The following is an 18,364-nucleotide window of genomic DNA, read 5'->3' on the forward strand; positions in this document are numbered from 1 at the left end:
CTGTCTTTGGACTTAAAAAATTAGCTTACATAGCTTAATATTTTCAGAATTAATGGTTGATCTGGCTGAAAGTCTTTCTTCATTGAGAAAGAAAGAGAGAAACCTTACATTTTTAATTAGAACAGTTAAAAACACAAACACATATGCTTGTTTGGATAAAACTAATTATGCATGCTTCCTACTAAAGGAAATATTCAGAATAAATAAGCTTGTTTTCAATAGTTTGTTTTCAATGATAAAACTGAAATGTCTAGTTTTTTAAAAGTACTTGTAGTATTGCTAATGCAGATAAAATTTCCACCATTATAATCACTCACACTGTTCCAAAATAACAAAATACTACCTATAAACAATACTCTAATCACAACTGTCTGTCAAATATATTAGCACAAATTGATTCATCATATTAGTAACCTAGAAAAAAGTAGGAAAAATTCTAAAAGAACAGTGTACAAATAAAAAATGCTTTCATGCTGGCAAAAAAAAAAAAGGTGCAAATGGTCTCTAGTAAATCCAATTTTTGTTGGATCCAAACCTAGAGCCATCCGGTTTAAAATTCTGGCCATAATCCAACCTATAGGAAAGACCCTACCACAGCCTTGACAGCAGCTTAGGGGAGGTTACTTCAGCACACTGGAATGTAAAAAAAATCTATTTTACAGCATAAGCTATCACTCTAAGAGGGAGTCTACACTGAATGCCACACCCCAATCACTGGAGGTATCAAGAAAATAAAAGTGAAAGGATGCAATATAGCCATAGAAAGGCAAAGACAAACAATTACCCATTTAAAGTCTGTATAATGCAGGAATCAAAAATTTAAATGTCTATAGACACCAGAAAGTTAATAGTCAATACAGGCAGTGAATCCTATAAGGCATAAGCTTACACTGTATGAATGTAAAGGCTGCAACAAACTGGAAAACACATAGCTCATTTCAAGCGAGTTGCAATTTGCCCCACTGTTGCTTCACAGAATGAAGACCCAGTGTGACTGGAACTTTCTATTTCTCAGGAGAAACAAAAAACCTAGATATTTACTTAAATTAGCTGAAAACTAATTTTACAACATCCAAGATTGTGCAGGTCCATTTAGTCTGGAGATCTCCAATTTGCAAACTCTGCTCGGTGCAGTATTATAGAGGGTATAATTATCTAGTATTTCTCCCATATAGCTCAATAACTTCCAGGGCAAAAACAGATATATCAGTAATAAAAATAAGACTCCAGTGATCCCACAGAATAATTTCCCAGAAAGTGGAATCAGGTCAAAAGTATTTTCCAAAACCAAGCCAAGATAAATACTCCAACAACATTAGAGGGTGTAAAAGCAAATGAATCAAGATGATTAATTAATTTCCAAACAATTTGAGTTGGTACCATAATAATTTCCATAATATACACAAAAATGATACCATGAAGAATGCGTAATTCAAATCAAGAGAGTATGTCACTACCTCAATTAATCAAACTTTTAACTTTTTAAAAATGCCTTACTTTGAGTTGTAATTTTGGTTACAATTCTAGCCTGTCCATATTCTAAACAAGGCACACAAAACCAAGCTATGCTTTATACCTGGAAAGGGTATCACTTAACACTCCTTCATTACCTTAGATATTAACTCTGAATTGTTTTTTAAATAGAAGTAGTGTGTTTAGCCACATATAGTATCATTCTTGCTGCTTTCTGATGCCAAAAGGCATATGAGGGAAATGTGATTAGCAGGGGATAAGAATATCAGCCACACCCCACAACAGTTAATAGTTACACCGTCGGGTATTAGTTGTGATCATTTCTGTAATGAGCTTGTAAAGGGACTTACAAGGGCCCAAATCCAAAATCTTAGTCTTATTAACATCTCTCCAACCTCCAAACAAATCAACCCTGAGTACATTATCAATCTAGACCATGCTTAAAATAAATATCCTGTCTGCTATATAAAAATGGAAACATAAATGTTTTGCTTCAATGATGCGCCTTCACAGTGATATTTTTCTCTACAGCAAAATTATCTACATTATCTATATTGCAAAAATGAACTATTCCCCCCAAAAGGAGACAACAATACAGTTATCAGAGGAAGCAGCACAGTACTGCTGTCTCTGCCTTGTCTTTAACTTAGCTGTGAAATCTTGAGCAAGTCAGTCATCTGCCATCTCATCTGTACCAAATTAATCAATTTTAATTTGCCAAAGAGTGATGAGCACAATTGTGGTACAATTTTTCATTCATTACTTTAAATTAAAGTAATCGGCTTAAATGAGTTTTATAACTGAAATAGTTAGCTAAAGGTAGTACCCCAAGAGTATTTTCTAGACAATGATAGTGTACAAAAATCATTCAATAGTTAAAAAAAAAAAAAAAGAAAGAAAAAAGGCGTTACCTTGAACTACTAGGCCATTAGCTATTCTGGACAAAAAATCCCTTTCCTTCTCATAAAAATAATCCAAAAAAAACCACACCCACCTTTTTTAACAATGCTGAACACTATTAAATTACACAATTACTCACTAAATTACTTAATTAAACCTTATTATTCTATGGATAGAAATAATATGATACATTGTCTGAAAAACTTAAGTTTATTCCTACAGGACCGTACACACTGCACACCTTCCAAAACATTGACTACTGAGCCTGAACTGACAGACACATTGCACTGATACACAGTAGGTCTTACTAAACTACTCAAGGCCAAATGGCTGACTTCAGAACCATATGTTGAGATGTAGCTGGTGATTTGTTCTCTCTCACCTCATCCCCCATCCCATTCCAATCTGTGGAGCTGTATTAGTTTGTCACCTTGGTTGCTGAAACTTATCTCCTCTGCTGCCAGTTCTGCTGCTTATTGTCCATCACTGTTACTTATGTCCTTTGCCACTCCCCACCTATCCACATCCCATTGCTATATTGCTATTCAATACTTCTTTTTTCTGTTTCACCATTTCTTAAGGGGCGGGGGGAGAACAGAGGGAGAAAGAGAATCTTAAGTAGGCTTCATGCCCAGCACACAGCTGGATGCGGAACTCGATCTCACAACGCTGAGATCATGACCTAAGGCAAAAATCAAGAGTCAGATGCTTAACTGACTGAGCCACCCAGGTGACCCTGTTTCACCATTTTTGTCTCTTCTGTTTGTTTCCAGGCTTCCAAGTCCCAGAAAAAAGAGATCGATTTCATAGACACAGTCAGCCAATCAATATACTCCTTTCCTTCTAATTAAAAGAAAAAAAAATCAAACAAGAATGATCCTTGGCTTTTCTGAACTGTTTTTATCACAATCTGATACTCAAAGGTTCATTCATTGTTATAAAAGATGCTTTATGGTCTTTTTTATTTCTAAGTTTGGAGTTACTGTAGATACTTGTCTACAGATAATTGAAATTTTTACAATTATAGTATTTTAGGGTTAAAAAAATCGACAGAAAACATAGTGGCTGCCTTCTTAAACCTTAGACGATTCACCAAAAAGAAAAAAAAAATCCAAAAATTTCTACTAAAATCAATCTTAAAATAAATGAATAGCACTCCAAAGAAGATAGACATATGGCCCCAAAGCATATAAAAAGATGTTTAACACCTCCAATCGTTAGGAAAATCAAAACCATAGGAGATACTACTTCACACCCATTAGGATAACTATTAACAAAAAAAAAAAAAGAGAGAGAGAGCAAGAGAATGTGTTTGGCAAAGATGTGAAAAAGTATTGTTGAAGATGTAGAGAAATTGCAACCTCTGCTCACTGCTGGTACAAACGTAAAAGAGTACAACCACTGTGGATAATAGTAAGGTGATTCCTAAAAAATTAAATACAGAATTGACATTTGATCCAATTCTGGGTATATAGCCAAAAGATATGAAAGCAGAAACTCAAACAGATATTTGCACACTCCTGTTCAGAGCAACCTTTATTCACAATAGACAAAAGATGAAAGCAACACAAACATCTATGGCCAAAATGATTTAAAAAACAATGTGGTATACACATAAAATGGAATATCAATGCCTTACAAAGAAAACAAAATACAACATGGATGAACCTCGAAAATATAATGTTAAGTGAAATAAGCCAGTCACAAAAGGACAAATATTGTATGATTCCATTCATTTGAGTTACCTTGAGTAGAGACAGGAAATTCAGAGACAGAAAGTAAACTGGTGGTTGTGAGAGGCTAAAGGGAGGGGGGGGAAAGAGAGTTAATGTTTAAAGGGTATGGATTTTCAATTGAGGAAGATGAAAAGTTCTGGAGATGGATGACAGTGATGACTGCATAACAGGGTGAGTGTACTTAGTACCACTCATATATACAGTTAAAAATGTTTAAAATGGTAAATTTTATGTTATGTATATTTTACCACAGTAAAAAATATGAATGAAAAGTAAAGTTTACAATAGGGCAGAAAAGTACTTGCTATTTAGTTATCCATGGCTACTGTGCAAACCTTATCTGACTAAGACAGCACAAGTAATGTATCAACTGAGTAAATGGTGCTTAACTTCATTAGTGCCAATGAAGAGCATGGAAACATCTCTAAATATCTAAGGACTTCAGATTCTCCTCATAGAGCTGTCTGGGAAAGTCGAAAAAAATAGTCTGTCAATAAATAACATCTCTCATGCACACACCAAACCACTGAATAAATACTCATTTTCGAGATTTTTAAACCCTCATGCCTCCATGCCTACATCATTGCTATTCTCGGATATACCAAACATACTCTTGCCTCACCACGTTTTGTTATCCTAATACACCCATCTCCCCCCAATACCTGCAGAGTTCACTCTCATTTTATTCAGATGTCTACTATATGTTCCCTTATCAGAGAGGCTAAGTTTGACAATCCTATATAAAATAGTATCCTCTGTAATTCTCTCCCCGCATAAACAGCTTTATTTTTCTTCATAGCTTTTATCACTACCTGGTATACACGTTTACTTGTTAATTCTTTTCTCCATCCACTACAATGTAAATTCCAAGAGCACAAGGACTTTGTCTATTTTGTTCCCTGTGGACCCCCATCACCTAGAACTCCACCTGGCACAATGAGGGTGGCCAATAAATATTTGTTAAATGAATATAGATGTGATGCTCACAGCATAAAATCATATTCTCCTTTTGGTCTTGGTACTACTCTACCATCTACAGGTCTTGCAACAGCCACCAGCCACTGCCTCAAATCCATCCAGACTGGGAATGATTAAAGTGGGAGGAATACCTAGTTTAAAAAGTCAGAAACCTGGTACCAGCACTGACAATAATACCTTAATTAGGCACTTCAAACAGTGTTTGCTCTCTGTTTCTAAATTCCCTAAATGAATACAGTATATCCGCCCCTGACAATATGGAATAAAGTATAAGTATAAAGAATTTACCTCTAACACTGCTTTAAAACAAAAAGATACCATGTATTGCATAATAAACATCACAGTGCATCTGTTTTGATGAACATTACAAGGCACTTGCTAGTCTAAAAACCACAGGATTTTCCCTCTACAACTTCTCAGAGGTAGGGAAATACACAAATGCAAGAACACTAGTTGTTAATAAATACAGACAAAAATTAAGTAACCAATTTCTTGGCCCAAGAGATACACACTCTGGAGCATGAGAAGAAGAATATGTTAAATCTCTGGATGAGGGAAAGAAAAGAGTGTTTCCAATATATACCTAACTTTATTTCAAAGTCAGAAGTTCAAAAATCCATTCCAGTCAAATGTCCCACCAGCGCCCATACATACATGTTACAAGTTTTGAGAGGATTTTATAACAGCACTTTAATTTTCTGTCTGCAGTGAATGACATCTAGTAAAGCTTCAGCCATTGATTATAATTTTTGTAGAAAAAAATGTTTAATTAAACAATAAATACCGTCCCTCCTGGGAAGGCATACGAGGGCCCATTACTCTATGGTCTCCAGGGCTCACCGAACCCCACATGTTCACTTGTAAGGACAGTCAACCAGGGAACGCACGTGTTCTGCCCGCCTCATAAGTGAAAATGGCAGGTGGAACCTGCCCTTCGGCTGGGTCCCGGAATTGGGTACACCTGTGCGCAGGGCACGCAGCGTGAGCTGTGAGCTGTGGGAAGCCTGCGGCCCCGGGGCCAACAATCCCCGCCCGAGACCGACCAGGCCAGCCCCTTCCTCTGATTTCCGCCGGGGCCTGCACCCGGAGCTCATATCCCCGAAAACGCAGGTCCTACCTGAGCTCTGCCCCCAGCTACAGGGCTGCGGGGGGAGGCGGGAGGAGGCGTGGCCTTCCAGCTCGCCAGACGAACTCCCTCGTGCGGTTGTTATGACTTTCCCTCTCGGGATCCGCGCCCCGACCAAGTTCAAGCCGCACTTCCGGGGTCCGCAGGCGACTGAAACGTCATTGCGCAAGCGACGGCGGCTGCGACAATCCGGAAATGGGCGGAGCGTAGGCGCTAGGTTGGTTCCTGTGGAGTTAAGTGGGCTGGGAGAGGCTTGTGGGAGGTAAGAGTTGTCCTGTTATTTCCCCCTGGCCTTGCTCGCCTTTTCCTTCACCCTTTTTTTCTAAAGCTGGAGACCCCGCTTCCTGAGGAGCCTTGAGGACAGGGCCAGCTTGCAGCCTCGTTCTCCAAGAGAAAATTGAAAAGTAGTTGTGAGACTGTCCATGCAGCCAGTTGCCCACTCTCCCACTCATGTTTTATTCATCTTTACCCACTCCATTCCGCTCCAGAAAAGACAGAAGGTCGAAACTTCTAGATTTGGAAGATTAAATTTACTTCAAAATTATGACTTATAAAGTAAGAAATTAAGGTTAGGCTCCCCGACCCTGCTCTTTTCCTGTTTCCGAGTACTAGGGGGATGAATGAGAAACAGTTGTGGAAACGCAGCCTTTATGGGAAAATTCCTGGTAGTAAAAATTGCTCAGGAAAATCCTTTAAATGGCCTACAAAGTACAGAGTACATAATGATAAAAGTAAAGTCTAGATCTTTAATTCTTATACACACTTGAATGTGAGCCCTCTTAGGTAGTTGAAATGTTAGAATAAAAGAAGAGTTTGTGTGTCAATACCCGGGCATTTAAACAATCAGAAATCCAAGGGGCAACTCTTAATCTTCATCTTAACCATTCAGCAGCATTTGACACAGTTAATTACATCTTTTACTTGAAACTTGATACACATTTTTCATTTGACTTTTGTGAAATCATGGTGCTCTTTTGATTCTCCTTTGCTTGATTCCTCCTGGTTTTTTTTTTTTTTTAAGATTTTATTTATTTATTTATTTGACAGCGCAGAAGCAGGGGGAGCAGCAGGCAGAGGGAAAGGGAGAAGTAGGCTCCCCGCTGAGATGGGAGCCTGGGGGTGGAGGGGTGGGTGCTGGATCCCAGGACTCTGGGATCATAACCTGAGCTGAAGGCAGAGGCTTAACCGGCCGAGCCACCCGGTGCCACTCTTCCTGATTTCTAAATGTTTTTATGCTCTAGACCTGTTCCCTTCTTTATCTGTCCTCATTCCGCAGGTGATCTCATCCATTTCCTTCATCGTCTTTTACATAACTTCACTATACTGATGGCTTCCAAATATCCATATCCAGCCCTGACGTCTCTGATTACTGTACTCACATATCCAACTTCTTATTCAGCATATTACTAGGATATTTAATGTACATGTCAAACTCTATTTTCTACCTCCAAAACCTGTTTCCTATTGCATATCTCTCCATTTCAGTAAATGGCATTAGATTCTTACAATTGTTCAGATTATCCTCTGATTCCTCTTTCTCTAACATTCCATGTCCAATCCCTCGGCAAAATCTGTTGACTCTTTTTTCAAAGGGTATCCTAAACCTAATCAGTTCTCAACACCTATACAGCGTTATTCTGCTCCTCAATGGATGCTGTAATTGCCTCTTAATTGTTCTACACACTTCTCTTTTTGCCTTCCTACAGTCTAGCCTCCATTTTGCAGCTGTAGAAATGCTTCTAAAATGCATGTCAGAATGTGTTACTTTCCCGGTCAAAACTCTTAAGAGCTTCTCTACTCAAGTAGAAGAAAATCCAAAATTGTTTTCATAAAACTCTAAGATCCTACATTATCTGGTCCCTGGCCACTCCTTGCTGCCCCCGAGGAAGACGGTTGTAAGAGATTTGGAGATGTGGTGGGATGAGGCTTGACCGGTAACCTTGGAGTTTGGGAAATGGCAGTCCCAGAGGTGATTTCCCAGCTCTCTTGCATGGAAATATTTAAAGGGAAGAAACCGACTGAGGGTGCCTGTGATGAGAAAGAGATAAAAACTGTCGAGTTTTCCCAACAGCTAGTAGACATGATGGTACATGGCTGCTCTATTCATTTTCAAGGACTACCAATAACAAAGTACCTTAAACTAGGTGACTTCACAACAAAAAATTGCTGCCTCACATTTCTGGAAGTTAGAAGTTCAAGATTAAAGTGTAGGCAATGTTGGTTCTCTCTGAGCACTGGAGGGAAATTTTCTTCCATGCCCCTCTTCTAGGATCTGGTGGTTTGCTGGACTCTTTGATGTCCCTTGGCTTGTAGATGCATTATCCCAGTCTCTACCTCTATCTTCTCATGGCATTCTCCCTGTGTATTGTCTCTGCATCCAAATTTTTGCCATTGTGTAGGGATTCAGTCATATTGCGTTAGGGTACACCCCAGTGACCTCATTTTAACTTGATTATCTAATGGCCTTATTGCCAAATAATGTCATTTGTCAGGTACTGGGCTTAGGACTTTATTGTATCTTTTCAAGGGGACACATTTCAACTCGTAGCACTACTAGAATTGTTTTGAAAAAGAAGTGAAGTGTTTCTAGTAGAATGAAAGAAAGGAAAAGCAACCAGGGAGCAGAATGAAGTTGTGCGAAGCCACCAGGAGAGGATCTGCATAGAAATTTTGACATGCTGGCTGGAGCATTCATTCTGTGTATCTGGCAGTGACAGTGTTGGAGTTCCAGAATTTGGGTGAATCTCCAAAATGTTCAAAAGCATCAGCTCTTAGGCAGTTGTTACAGAGGGCACCATGGTTTTTTTCCTTTAGCCTTTTCTTCTCCCACCCCTAAGCTGATGCTAATGGACTTCAAGGTAACAGAATTGAGTGTGGGACACAGAGAAGTAAAATGTGATGGAACCAAGACAAAATAGATTTACCCTCTTCCTTTCAGTCATATTTGTGGGTCAGGCCTATGCTAGGAAAAAGGACACTTTAAAGTAAGTTAAAGACTTCCACTCCAACATGTAAAGAGTTTGGAGCTTGGTCAGTCACTTCCATCCTCACAATAAGAAAAACTAAAAATCAGCAACTCTTTCTAGATCCATGAAAGATTGAGGTCAGCAGGAAAATGACTGACTCCCAAATTGGAGACAGGCAATTAAAGAGCACAGCTTAGAGGGAGCAGAAGTTGGCAGCAGGAGTCAGTGTGGGTAGGAACACCCTGAACTGCAATTGATAAATTGCAGAAAGCTCACTGTGGACTACTATGAGGATTTAAAACTCATGGACTAGCTTGAGAGTTAAAAACCTCAAGCAGTTCCACTTGTTGTGGGGATAGGGAGATCCCCCACATTTTCCTGAATTTTACCTTTAGAAGCTCTGCCAGGTTCTTACTGTGAAAATAGGAGAAAAATCCTCTTCTGTCAGGGGAAGAGGAAAAGTGGCCATTTTGGAATATGCCTAGAGCTATCTGTTTTCTTTATCAACCCTGCCATTAAGGGAAACTATTTTACCTAACCAACTGGAGGTTTATCAATCCAGAGGAATGAAAATACTCAACCCCATCCCACTCTAGTCTTTGAAGTTGGGGGGAAAGTGGACAACATGTAGGAACAAAAGGGGACTGTGAACAGAGAAATGAAAACACTAAGGAAGAATCAAGAGGAAATGCTAGAAAATTAAAACATGAACGGAAATGAAAAATATCTTTGATTGGCTCATAAGTATACTGGGCACAGCCAAGTAGAAAATGTAGGTTGAAATATGTCAGTATAAAGTTTTAAAACTGGCGCGCCTGGGTGGCTCAGTTGTTAAGCGTCTGCCTTCGACTCGGGTCATGATCCCAGGGTCCAGGGAATGAGCCTCTCATGGGGCTCCCTGCTTGGCGGGAGGCCTGCTTCTCCCTCTCCCACTCCCCCTGCTTGTGTTCCCTCTCTCGCTGTGTCTCTCTCTCTGTCAAACAAATAAATAAAATCTTTTTTTTAAAAAAAGTTATAAAACTGAGATGCAAAGAGAAAAAAATAAGAGAATATCCAAGTACTTGGGGAAATGACAAAATGTGTAACATAGGCATAATAGGAAACCTAGAAGAAGTAAGAAAGAAAGGAAGAAAAGAACTATTTGAAGAAATAATGACTGAGAATTTTCTAAAATTAATGCAGACACAAAACCCACAGATCCAGGAAGCATAGAGAACTGCAAACTGGATAAATACGAAAAAATCTATAGCTGGACATATATATTCTAAACAGCAAAAAATCAAGAACAAGAAAATCTTGAAGCCAGACAGGGGAAAAACAACCTTGCCTACAGAGAAAAAGCCATAAGAATTACATTGGACTTATCTTCAGAAACTATGCAAGAAGAGAGTAGAGTGAAATATTTAAAGTGTTGAAAGAAAAAAAAACATAGAATTTGATATCCAGTGAAATTATTCTTAAAAATTAGAAGAAAAATAAAGACAGTTTTAGACAAACAAAAATGGAGGGAAACTATCACCAGTGGACCTGAACTGCAAGAAATGTTTAAAGAAGTTCTTCAAAGAGATGGAAATGTTATAGGTTGGAAACTTGGTTCTACATTTAAAAAAAAAAAAATTAAAGAATGAATAAATAAAGGTAAAATTAAATCTGTTTCTCTTATTCTAAATATGACAAATAACACTGCTCAAAGTAATACTGTCAACATTGTGTTCTATAATTAGCACTTGTCGATAAGTGAAATGAATGACTGCACTGTTACAAAGGACAGGAGGGAGGAATTGAAAATACTCTGCACTTTCACTACCCATGAAGGTGTATAGTGTTAATTTGAAAGTGGGCTTAGATAAGTTGTCAATGTATATTGCATATGCTAGGGCAACTGCTTTAAAAGGTTAAAAAAAAAAGTCTGATATGCTAAGGGGAGAGGAAAGAAACTGAAATCACATAAAATATCCAATTAAAATCAGAGAAGGCAGAAAAGAGTGGAAGACAAAACATTAAATAAACGAAGGAAGCAATGGGGCAAAGAATAGAAAACATTTAAAGTGACTTTGAGATCATATTCCACTTTTAAATAACTAAAAATTAGACATTTGAAAATATCCTGCTGTGAACAGAAATGCCATAATGCATGCCTAGCATAAAATCCAGGGATAGGGAAAAAGATCTGACAAAGCAGGTTTGGATTGTAGTAGTAGGAAAAAAATCTAGGTTTTACTGCTTGTTACCCCACATCAAGTGCTGCACATTCAATATATCAGTTACATCCAAATATGTTCCAGAAACTATAACGTTTAAAATCTTATGTAATATCTATAAAAATCATGTTTTCAAGGTTGGAATGGTACTTCCTCATTGGGATATTAGTACTGAGTAATTCTTCCGTCTTTTCCTGGTACTTTTTCTCTTTTATTAACTTTCCCTTCCAGCTTATATCTAGTCTGAAATTCTCTATTTCTGATTTTCTACGATTACTTCTATAAGCCACAAAACTTACTCTCACACTTCTTCATTCTAATCCTCTTATGTACTGATGTTGCCATTGTGGGCAACCTGGTTATTCCCAAATATCCTCAGAAACTTATTCTCCCTCTCAGTATTCACTGAAACTTGATATATTGGATGTTAAACGTGGTCAGTAGGCTTTTAAGATACGTTGCCACATCCTTATAATGAGCTTTCTTACACACACACTACATTCTGTAATAAATCTTAGCTATGAGTACAAGTATGTAATGAGTCCTGTGAGTTCTAGTTAATCTCCAAAGGTAGGCATGGTCCTGAAGACTCCCCCAACATAGTTACCCATTCTGAAGAGAAAAGACACAATGGAACTGATCTCAAGATGACTCATTGGAATCATCAAATAAGACTTTAAAAAGCTATTATAACTATGCTTAATGACAGGAAAGTATACTCATACAGAATGAAAATACAGGAAATCTCAGCAGAGACATAAAAAGTATAATAAAGAACCAAATGGAAATTCTGTTATGGAAAAATAATATGAAATTTTAAAAAATCCACTGGTTGGGCTTAACAGCAGAATGGAGATTGTAAGGAAAGAGTCCATGAACTTGGAGATAAATAGATACAAATGTATCCTACCTATGCATAACACAGATTTCTCAAAAACAACATTACAGAGAAGATTTTGAAAGCAGACAGAACAAAATGACATATGTATATAGAACAATGATCTATATGATCACTGTCTTCTCATCAGAAACAGTGGAAGCCAGAAGAGATTGGATCATCTTTCAAGTGCTCAAATAAAAAGGTAGTCAGTCCAGAATTCTCTATCTAGTGAAATACCTTCAAGAATGGTGAAATAGACATTTTCAGGTGAAACAAAAATAACAGACTGTACCATAAGCAGATCTTCAAGAAATGCTAATGGAGGGGAAATAAAACCATATGGAGATTAGGATCTTGAGAAAGAAGAAGCATCAGAAATAGAAAACACCTCAGTAAATATATTATTTTTCCTTTTAATTTCATTAAAATACATAGAACTTTAAAACAAAAATTTTAGCATTATCTGGTGAAGTTTATTAGATCTGTTGATGTAATAAATAGGAAAGCTGTATTACCTAGGGCAGGATGAGGTAAGAAGTAAATGGACCTAAACGCTCTAGAAAGTTAAGGGTATATGTTTAATACTTAGAGGAACCACTAAAAAAAAAAAAAAATGCAGAGGTATAGCTAAAAAGCCAATAATTAAGATGTGTAAGAATGTTCACAGAAGTTTAATTTATAATAGCCCCAAACTATAAATAATCCCGGTGTCCATCAAATTGTAATAGAATACTACAGGCATACCTCACTTTATTGTGCTTTGAAGATAATGCATTTTTTACAAATTAAAAGTCTGGTGCAGCCTTGCATTGAGCAAGTCTATTAACACCATTTTTCAACAGCATTTGCTCCCTTCATAACTCCCATAACTCTAACAATTACTTTAAACTTTTTCATTATATTGGTTATGGTGATTTGTGATCACTGATCTTTGATGTTGCTATTGTAATTGTTTTGGGATGCTACAAACCATGCCCATATAAGATGGTGAACTTAACTGATTGATGTTGTGTGTCTTCTGACTGCTCCACCAACCAGCCATTCCCGTCTCTCCCTCTCCTCAGACCTTCGTATTCCCTGAGACACAAAAATGGTGAAGTTAAGCCAATTAGTAACCCTATAGTGGCCTTTAAGTGTTCAAGCAAAGAAAGAATTGCACATCTCTCACTTTAAATCAAAAGCTAGAAATGATTAAGCTTAGTAAGGAAGGCATGTTGAAATCCAAGATGGGCTGAAAGCTAGGCCTCTTGGGTCAAACAATTAGACAAGTTGTGAAGTCAAAGGAAAAGGTCTTAAAGGAAATTAAAGGTCTTCCCACTCCAGGGAAAACACAAATGATAAGAAAGTGAAACCACCGTCTTGCCAATATAGAGGAAATTTTAATGGTCTGGATAGAAGATCACATCAGCCATAACATTCCCTCAAGCCAAAACCTACACCAGAGCAAAGCTCTACTGTCCTCAATTCTATGAAGGTTGCGAGAGGTAAGGAAGCCGCAGAAGATAAGTTGGAAGCTAGTAGAGGTTTGTTCGTTCATGAGGTTTAAGGAAAGAAGCCGTTTCTATAACAAAAGTTCAAGATGAAGCAGCAAGTTATCTGAAAGATCTAGCTAAAATGACTCATGGAGGCATTTACCACTAAACAACATTTTCTATGTAGACAACCTTATATTGGAAGAAGATGCTATCCAGGATTTTATAGCTAGAGAGAAGTCAATGCCTGGCTTCAAAGCTTACAAGGGCAGGCAGGCTGACTCCCTTACCAGCCATGAGGTGGTAACTTTAAGTTGAAGTCAATGCTTATTTACCATTCTGAAAATCCTTGGGCCCTTAGGAGTTATCCTAAATCTATTCTGCCTGTGTTCTATAAATGTGACAACAAAGCCTCTCTGATGGCACATCTATTTACAGCAGGGTTTACTGAATATTTTATGTCTCTTCACACCTACTACTCAGAAAAAAAAGACTTATTTCAAAATATTACTGTTTGTTGATCACGCACCTGGTCATCCAAGAATTCTGATAGAGATGTCCAACAAATTTAATGTTGCTTTCAAGTCTACTAACACAACATCCATTCTTTAGCCCATGGATCAAGGAGCAGTTTCAACTTTCAAGTGTTACATGGGAACTGCATTTCTTAAGGCTATAGGTGCCATAGATAGGGAGTTCTCTGATGGATCTGGGCAAAGTCATTTGAAAACCTGGAAAGGATTCAACATTCTGGATGCCATAAAGAACAATCATGATTTGTGGGGAAAAGGTAAAAATATCTTCAAGAACAAGAGTTTGGAAGAAGTTGATTCCGTGGTTGACTTTGAGGAGCTCAAAATTTAGTGGAGGAAGTAATTGCAGGTGTAGTGGAAATAGCAAGAGAACTAGAAGTGGAGCCTGGAGGTATGACTGAATTGTTGCAATCTCATTATAACACTTTAATGGATGAGGAGTTGCTTCTTAAGCATGAGCAAAGAAATAATTTCTTTAGATGGAATATACTCTTGGTGAAGATGTTAGGAAGACTTTTGAAATGACAACAAAGGATTTAGATTATTACATGAACTTAGTTGATAAAGCAGCAATAAGGTTTGAGAGGGTTGACTCCAGTTAAAAGAAGTTCTGTGTATATTATGCTATCAAACAACATCACGTGCTATGTAGAAATTGTTTGTAAAAGGAGGAGCCAGTGATGCACACTTCATTGTCCTATTTTGAGAAATAAGACCCCAACCTTCAGCAGTTATCTCCCTGATCAATCAGTGGCCATCAACAGGGAGGCAGGACCTCCCCCTAGCAAAGAGATTATGACTCACTGAAAGCTCAGATAATGGTTAGCATTTTTTAGCAATAATAATTAAGGTATGTACATTTTTTAGACATAATGATATTGTACACTTAGTAGACTACAGTATAGTGTAAATATAACTTTAATATGTACCAGGAAACCAAAAAATTCATTTGTCTCACTTTATTGTGACATTCACTTTATTGTGGTGGTCTCAAACCATACGTGCAGTACTTCTGAGGTATATGCCTGTACTCAGCAATAGAAAGGAACAAGCCACTGATATATACAATATGAATAAATCTGAAAACATGCCCAGTGAAAGAAGCCTCACATGAAAAAGTACATACTATCTAAATTCATTTGTATGAAGGTCTAGAAAAGGTGAAACCTTTCTGTGGTGCAAAAGCTAGAACAAAAGCGTGAAGGTTGGAGTGTGCCTGGCATATTTAAGAAATTCTAAGGAGGCCAGTGTGGCTGGAGGGGAGAAAGGCAAGAAAAGAGGTAAGAGGGATGGGTGAAAGCAGAAGACCAGATCTTGTAGGCCGCTTTAAAAAAAGACTTTTTGCCCTGAATTAAAAGGGGAGTCCTGGAGAAGTTTGAATAGAGGACAGACATAATCTGATTGTAAAAGGACTGCTATGGCACCTCTAAAAATTGACTGAAAGGCGTTAGTGTAGAAGTATGTAGATAATTTAGGAGCCTCTTGGGTTCATCCAAATGAATGATGATGGTGGCATTGATGTGTGAGGAGCTTAGACTGGTGCCTTCTACTCAGTAAATTTTAACTCAATGTTATTTAAATTCCAGATGACCAAGTCAGTTTTTAGTCAGTGAATTTTTTTGAAGGTTCAGATACTTTATTTTTAATTTTTAAGAAATATTTATTTTCTGATTGCTTATTTTTCATAGAAGAGTGCTATTTTATGTTCTGCAATATCATCAGAAAGTTCTTTTCTGTTTCCTGAACCATCTCCTTTTTCTCTAAGTTTGGATATTCTGTTTATCATGATCCTTTAATTTTATTGGTTTGGTGATTCCCAGCTTTCTGTTTATGTCTTCATAAAATGGGTTATATTGACTAGTTTAGCAGTAACTAGAATGTTTTTCTTTCCAATATTTTATCATGAAAATTTACAAGTATACAGAAGGTTAAAAGAATAGTACAGTAGACACATGTATCTCCACCTCCTAGATTATACTGTTAACATTTTCCTCAATTTGCTTTATCACATAACTGTCCATCTTCCTTCAAGCCTTTGTCTTTTTTTAAAAGTGCATCTCAGAGTGTTTCATAGTGGTTTTTTTTTTTTCTGTAGTTTTATAGGCAGAGGTATGTTTATACTCTAAACAAGAGTGGAAAAATGTGTCTCTGAGTCAATAGGTAAGGCCTTTTAGTAGTCATAGTGTCCTTAAGGCTATAGGGCTGAAAAACAGAGGCAAGCTGAAGTCTTCCCTAGTTATCTAACTAAGAAGGGTTTTGATATGTAGGAGAATTTCCCTCCTGGTCTGTTGTTCTGCACCCCCCCCACACACACTCCTCGCCAATTTTAATCTTTCTCAGAGGCACAGTGTAACCTTAGCCTTCATTATGTGATATTTTTCTCCCACATATATTTGTTAAGATATTAGGAACTCACTGTTGGTGATTTAAGAAACCCGAATAACCAGTTTAAACAAGATGGAAGTTCATTTCTCATTCACATTATGTGTAGGCACCCTAGGACTTTTATGGCTTTACAGTCAGTGATCCAGGTTTCTATATTTTTGTGGTTCTGTCAAGCTTATCATGTGCCATCTTCATCTAGCTAAAATGGCTACTCCAGTTTCTGTTATTATGCTCACATCCCAGCCAAAAGGAAGAGAAAAAAATACTCCTTGAGAATTTTTGAGAAGTTGCTTGCACCATTTTTGTTTACATCTTCTTGATCAGTACTTAGACATGCAGTCACACATAACTACTATGCTACTAAGTACTTGGAAATGTGATTTTTTTTTTTTTAGAGCTTTTGATAAAGATTTTATTTTTTCCTCAGGATTGTATTTAAGTTCAAATTAGTTAACATGCAGTGTAGTTAGTATTAGTTTCAAGAGTAGAATCTAGTGATCATCACTTACATATAACATCCAGTGCTTGTTGCAAGTGCCCTCCTTAAGCCCATCACCCTTTTAGCCTATCCTGCCACCCACCTCCCCTGCAGCAACCTTCAGTTTTTTTCTATAGTTAAGAGTCTCTTATGGCTTGCCTCCCTCTCTGTTTTTATCTTATTTTTCCTTCCCTTCCCCTATGTTCATCTGTTTTGTTTCTTAAATTCTACATATGAGTGAAATCATGTGATATTTGTCTTCCTCTGACTGACTTATTTTGCTTAGTATAATACACTCTAGTTCCTTCCATGTTGTTGCAAATGGCAAGATTTCATTCTTTTTGATGGCTAAGTAATATTCCACTATATATATATATATATATATATATATATATATATATATATATATATATATATATATTACCCATTCATCAGCCAGTTGGACATTGGGCTCTTTCCATACTTTGGCTATTGTTGATAATGCTGCTATAAACATTGGGGTGCATGTGCCCCTTTGAATCAGTATTTTTGTATCCTTTGGATAAATACCTAGTAGTGCAATTGCTGGGTCATAGGGTAGTTTTATTTTTAACTTTATGAGGAATGTCCATACCATTTTCCAGAGTGGCTGTACCAGTTTGCATTCCCACCAACATTGTAAGAGGGTTCTTCTTTCTCTACATCCTCACCAACATCTGTTGTTTCCAAAGTTGTTAATTTTAGCCATTTTAACTGGTGTGGGGTGGTATCTCATTGTGATTTTAATTTGTATTTCACTGATGATGAGTGATGTTGAGCATTTTTTCATGTGTCTGTTAGCCATTTGTAAGTTTTCTTTGGAGAAATGTCTGTGTCTTCTGCCCATTTTTTAAGTGGATTATTTATTTTTTGAGTGTTGAGATTGAAAATTTCTTTATAGACTTTGGGCTCTAGTCCTTTATCTGATACATCATTTGCAAATATCTTCTATTCTGTGGATTGCCTTTTAGTTTTGTTGATTGTTTAGTGTGCTATGTAGACCTTTTTATCTTGGTGAAGTCCCAATAGTTCATTTTTGCTTTTGTTTCCCTTGCCTCAAGAGACATACCTAGAAAGAAGTTGCCACAGCTGATGTCAAAGACGTCAGTTACTGCCTGTGTTTTCCTCTAAGATTTTGATGGATTCCTGTCTCACATTTAGGTCTTTCATCCATTTTAAGTTTATTTTTGTGTATGTTGTAAGAAAATGGTCCAGTTT

General features: G+C 37.3%; 1 protein-coding gene across 9 annotated transcripts in view; it reads right to left on the reverse strand.

The window, feature by feature from the left end:
- FAM172A (family with sequence similarity 172 member A) overlaps positions 1-6,360 on the reverse strand; it is a 405,199-nt gene extending 398,839 nt beyond the window's left edge. For all 9 annotated transcript variants that reach the window (XM_027605628.2, XM_027605625.2, XM_027605622.2 and 6 more), the window contains exon 1: positions 6,205-6,360. The gene's annotated coding sequence lies outside the window, so the exon portion shown is untranslated. The remainder of the gene's footprint in view (positions 1-6,204) is intronic.
- Positions 6,361-18,364: the final 12,004 nt, after the last annotated feature.

The sequence above is a fragment of the Zalophus californianus genome, chromosome 5 (genome assembly GCF_009762305.2).
Source record: "Zalophus californianus isolate mZalCal1 chromosome 5, mZalCal1.pri.v2, whole genome shotgun sequence".
In the NCBI taxonomy this organism is placed as follows: Eukaryota; Metazoa; Chordata; class Mammalia; order Carnivora; family Otariidae; genus Zalophus; species Zalophus californianus.